Raw genomic sequence first — 6,000 nt, 5'->3', positions numbered from 1 at the left:
GGGTGCAGCGCGGGGGCCTCAGAGCGGAGCCGGAACTGGCAAGCGCCGCTGCCCCTGGGACATGATAGAGAGGAACTGGGGGGGGTCATGTGATCCCCACCCCCGGCCCGCTCATGTGACTCCCGGGTCATGTGACCAGTCATGTGAGGAACAGGCTCTGCCGCGACAGCGCTGGTGCCCGGCTAAGGGAGGTGTGAGGGGGATTGTGTCTGACCCCGCCCCGGCCCCGAGACCCCTCACAGACCCCTACGCCGCCGGACGCGCGTCAGCCCCGGCCAGCCAGGCACGTTCCCCCAGTGACACCTCACCTCCCCCAGGCACGCACCCCCGGGCACTCACCAGCCCCCGCGCCCCCCTGACACCTCCCCCGAACAGTCACCGCCACACACACCCCACTGACACCTCCCCCGGGCACTCACCCCCCGCACACCTCCGGGCACTCACCCCCCCGCACCCCACTGACACCTCCTCCGGGCACTCACCCCCCCGCACCCCACTGACACCTAACCCAGGCACTCACCCCCCATACCCCCCCGGACACCTCCGGGCACTCACCCCCCCCCACCCAACTGACACCTCCCCCGGGCACTCACCCCCCCCGCACCCCCCGGACACCTCCGGGCACTCACCCCCCCCCCCCCGCACTCCACTGACACCTCCTCCGGGCACTCACCCCCCCCCCACCCAACTGACACCTAACCCAGGCACTCACCCCCTGTACCCCCCGGACACCTCCGGGCACTCACCCCCCCCCAACTGACACCTCCCCCGGGCACTCACCCCCCGCACCCCCCGGACACCTCCGGGCACTCACCCCCCCCCGCACCCCACTGACACCTCCTCCGGGCACTCACCCCCCCCACCCAACTGACACCTCCCCCGGGCACTCACCCCCCGCACCCCCCGGACACCTCCGGGCACTCACACACACACACACCCCCGCACCCCACTGACACCTCCTCCGGGCACTCACCCCCCCCACCCAACTGACACCTCCCCCGGGCACGCACCCCACCGCACCTCACTGACACCTCCCCGGACACTCACCCCCCCATCCCCCCCGCACTGCAATGACTCCTCCCCCGGGCACTCTCACACACCCTTGCACCCCACTGACACCACCCCCGGGCACTCACCCCACACACACCCCACTGACACCACACCTGGGCACTCAGCCCCCCCTCCATGCACTCCACTCACCCAGGCACTGAGCCCTCCATTCAGCCTAGTGACACGTCACCTCCCATACACCCCACTGACACTTCACCCGGGCACTCAGGCCCCATGTACCCCACTGACACTTCATCTCCCCATGCACCCCAGTGACACCTCACCCAGACACTCAGCCCCCTCAAATACCCCAGTGACACCTCACATGAGCATTCAGCCCCCATACACATTAATAACACCTCACACTCAGCTCCCACACCTCAGTAACACACTCAACCTCTACACTGCCCTACATGCCGCCAATCACGTGCCCTCAGTCTCCACACAGGCACACACACACACCCAGCATCTCCCAATCCTACACACACACCTCACCTATTGTGCCACCACAAGGCTACCCATACACCCCAACAGCCCCTCACATACATACTCAGTCCCTCACACACATGCACACACCATAACACCCTTGCCTTTACTCACACTCTGTTCTTTAAACATCCCACATACTCATCTGCTACTTACAACACGCCAACAACCAACTACACATAAACTCATCCCACAATCCCCCAACACCTCCCCTCACAAACATCCCCAACAAACCCACATCATATCTATACACAAACACATGTGCATTCCCTCATATACACAACCCAAACTGTATGCATACACATACCAAACACATTGAGATCAGCTATGAGACGTTGAATGATGGAAATTTTTAAAAAATGTTAAGTGAGATTTTTAATGACTCATTTATTCCTGTATAATGTTTCTGTAAACAAAAAGCTCACTGTTGTCATGATTATCATTTTGTCTTTTATATTTAAATGGCAACGGTTTGCAAACCTGTTAAAACTTCCTAAATAAATAAATAAATAAAAAGATTAAAAACAATTCAGACCTAGCAAAATTCTGCAGCACTGGGAGAGACTGAAAGCTAATCCCATATGGGTGAGACCTGCCAGCAAGTCTGTGGTTAAATGACAGATGCAACGATTATTACTACAGCAGGAAAGCCAAGATGATGTAGAAACAATACCTTGTTTCAAACTTTGGGAGGGAGTGGAGGCTTGCACACGGCGGCATTTTTCTCATAGGGAAGTAGAAGAGACATCCCCTATTGCCACCTCCACTCAGTTTATCTCAGCAGAGCCAGTACACTCTGAACTTGCACAATCGGTTACTACCAGGCATATGTTATAAATAGGGACACAAGAAAAAAAAATAGGGACATACCTTATAACTCTATTGAACTACACTTTAGATGGAGAGCATTCTGGAGCGACAGCCAGAAAATGGAAACAAACATTTAAAGACTTATCCCTCCCAAATAGTGACAGCTGGCATTTATGGAAAGAAATTTTGCCCAGTAGTTATCAGCACTCTCCAGTAGGAATTTAAACAAACAGAAATATAAAATGTATAAGACACATCGCTGAAAGTGTTTTCTCCTTTCCTCCCACCCTACTTCCTAGCATCCTGCATCCTTTTGACCAGTGGGACTCCAAACAAGGGGCAAGATTATAATAACCTAGCTCATATTGAATAATGCATTACTCCACAAGCAGTCCTACCGGGACTACTCATGATCTAAGGCACTATTCAACATGAGAAAGAATATCACAATCTAGCCCAAGAGCAGAGTCCTAAACTGATGAAGACAGGATTGGGAGATTAAAGGCACCCACCTCTGGTCCCACTACTGGAGGGAGAAACTGAGGCATGAAACAGCATTCTACATATATCTGGTCAGGATCTGTGATAAAATTAAAGGGGCATACTAAAAGCTGTCAGACTTTAAATGTTATCTTCCTTGACAGTTTTCTCTTATTATAAGATTCAGGGTTAACAACTCTCATGATTTTATTGTGAGTCTTGTGATTTTTGGTGTTTTTGTTAAAGCCCCAGTTCTGGCGCTTTGTGATTATGTGGGAATATCAGCTGGTTGGTTGGGTGTTTTTGTTTGTTTGTTTGTTTTGTTTTGTTTTGTTTTTTAAACAAGTTTGCAGCCAGCATGGTTGTGGAGAAAAGGTTGGAAACATGAACCCAAAGGCTCAGAAGAGAAAAAAAAATCCAGAACCTTTTATTTTTAAGCCAATCTCATGGGGATGGGGAGGTTCTGACTCATGATTTTTTAATGATTAGGTAATACTGAGTTTTACTTAAAGATTTTTGGCAAAGTTATGCATCTGCTATGCTGAATTCACCACAACAGAAAATAAATAAATAAATAAAATAAAAAAGCCACTCTTACTACTACATCTCGCACGCTAAACAAAGCAGTGCAGACTTATCACCTATCAATAAATTCTTCGTTTATTTACCAAAACAAATAGTCATGCCAGAATTAATAGCAGTGCAGACACCCTTCTGGCTTTGGCTCGTTCTCATCTGCTCCATTTTGGATGCTGTTGCAAGTGGAATTGCCCTCTGGTTCTTCTGCCTTCACACTCAACGGGACCCCCTCAGCATTAGCATGCTGAACCTGGCTGTTGCACATCTCCTGTGTTCTGTTGGTGATGCACTCCTGACTCTTCTGTCAAACATGCCTTCTAATGAATTGTTTTTCCCTCATAGAGTGGCAGTCATAGTAAGTGTGACCTACAGCTTGGGAAACAATGCCAGCCTCTTTTTCATGCCAGCTAATAAGGGGGAGAGGGCCATGTCACTGCTTGTCCAACCACAGTTTAGGCACCGCCACCCAAAACAGTCCATCTTTTGTGTTTTGATGTGGGTCCTGTCCTCTTCGCTGACAGGACCGGAACATGCATTCTACAGTGAAGGGGACGCTGAGGAAGTGGGGATGGGGGTGCAGGAGTTTACAGAGGGCTGAGACACAATGTCAAATAGTGGTAATCTTTATGAACATCCTCTATCTGGTGAATTTTGTTACATTTATGGCCATGTAATTTGATGCTGTGTAGGCAGATCCAGCAAAGCACATGTGTACCTCACTCAAAGCTCTATGTAGCCCTTACAGCTGCAGATGTGATGGTATTTGCTTTAGCCAATACCCTCTGGGTGCTGGATTATGAGTTTGAACTCTCTTATTTCCATATTTATCTTTTATGAGAGCTGCCACAGACAGCAGATGTTCAAGCAACATCTCCACGCTCTCTTTCAGAAGCTCTTATGTCACAAGTCAGAAGCAAAACAGCAAGTGGGAGATAGGATGGGAATATCTCCACTGTTTTATAACTGCCAGAGCAGAGCACAGATAGTGAATAGCCAGAGTCTGCTGGAAGGTAACAAAAGGTCCAGACCTGACTATCACACACACAGTTTGCTTATGAGATCTGTCCGCTTACTTACAGGAAGAGGCTCAGTTAAGCTGTTCATTTACTTGGAATGAGGCATACTGGCAGAGAAAAAGCTGAACTGGAATTTTTGCCCAGGTGCTCTCTTGTGTGTAGAAGTAGCTAGTTCAAGCCAATCTGCCCCCCAGATTGAACTTTCTGTTCTTTGTATTTATAAGAAAACAAGTTCTCAAGCCAATAAGGAGTCAGATTACATAACTGACAAAAGGAGAAACATGATTAATGAAGCTGTAAGTATAAAAGCTCTAAAACTGAAGAAAGGTTTACAAAAGTAGCAGCAGCTTAATTACTTCACTGCTGCCTAAAGTACCACTTATATGTGGCTAAAACCATCTTCAGTGCACCCCTGTGTACTTGGTACAGCTCTACAACTAATTGTGAACTTTCTTGGGTGGACTGTTTTATTGCTTTGTAGAGCACCTAGCACAATGGGCTCCACTGTGACAGAAATAATAAATACTAATTTACCAACAGTGGCACATAAAGGACCACCACCAGTCAACCTCAGCAAATTAATGGCCTGATGAGAGCACTAACCTAAGAAATAAGAAAAGACTGCCAGCAGTATATTGTACAGAGCTTAGAAACCACGTCTGAAAATACAGTATGTCTCTTCACAACACCAATAGTAAAGGGGTTGAAAACCCATGCAAGTTAGCTTGCAAGCAAACAGCACTTGATATTTATGCCCACCATAACCTGAATATTGTTATGCATCTGTTTTTAAACCCTGTTCTAGTATAAACCGCTCTTATTATGGAACCAGTTCTTCTCAATGGCTTCCTTGGACTCACTTAAGTGTTGGTCATAGCATACTGTATGGGGCCTGTATTTACAGCATAACTGCTGAGCAGCCTTGGAACTGATGAAGGCAATCATGGTTTGACTATACCGATTTATAGGTTTGTTCTGGACATGAGGAGGTTCTAGGAAAGAGAAGGTCTGCACTAAATAGAAGGGGGCAGTGTACTTTTCACTTTAGCACACAGACACCACTGACAGTGTAATCTTCTAGAAATACCGCACCTACATGTCTTCAGTCACTGGAGCCTGGTGTGTTTTTATGGAGTTAGTTGAAGGATTTGAATATTTTCACCCATAAGTTAATAAACCATTCAACCAGTGTCTTCCAAAGACCCCCATATGCTAACATACTTCCCACTTCTATCTTCACCTTTGGAGTTTGTTCTTATGCTCAAACGGGAAGTTCTGAGCCTGGCTCAGTGCTTGGCTTGTTAAAGAATTCTTCCCTCCAGGCCAGCTGCAGAACTGCCCCCAAGAGCCTGCTGCAGCAGACCACATAGTGCTCTTCTGACCCTGCAGAGGGGAGGCATGGATGGAAGGATCTAGGCAATGGATACCCAACCCCCATTGATCCTGTATCCCACCCCTCTTATGCTGGAGGGAGCCCCACAGCGCTGAGTCCCTCCCATATTCAGCTTCAACTTCCCACAGCAGAAACAAACTCTTCTTTGTGGCTGAGGACCTTCCACACCCATGGAGGAGTGGGTTT

This window comes from Emys orbicularis, chromosome 3, assembly GCF_028017835.1.
Source record: "Emys orbicularis isolate rEmyOrb1 chromosome 3, rEmyOrb1.hap1, whole genome shotgun sequence".
Taxonomy (NCBI): Eukaryota; Metazoa; Chordata; order Testudines; family Emydidae; genus Emys; species Emys orbicularis.
This window is presented reverse-complemented; position numbering follows the sequence as displayed.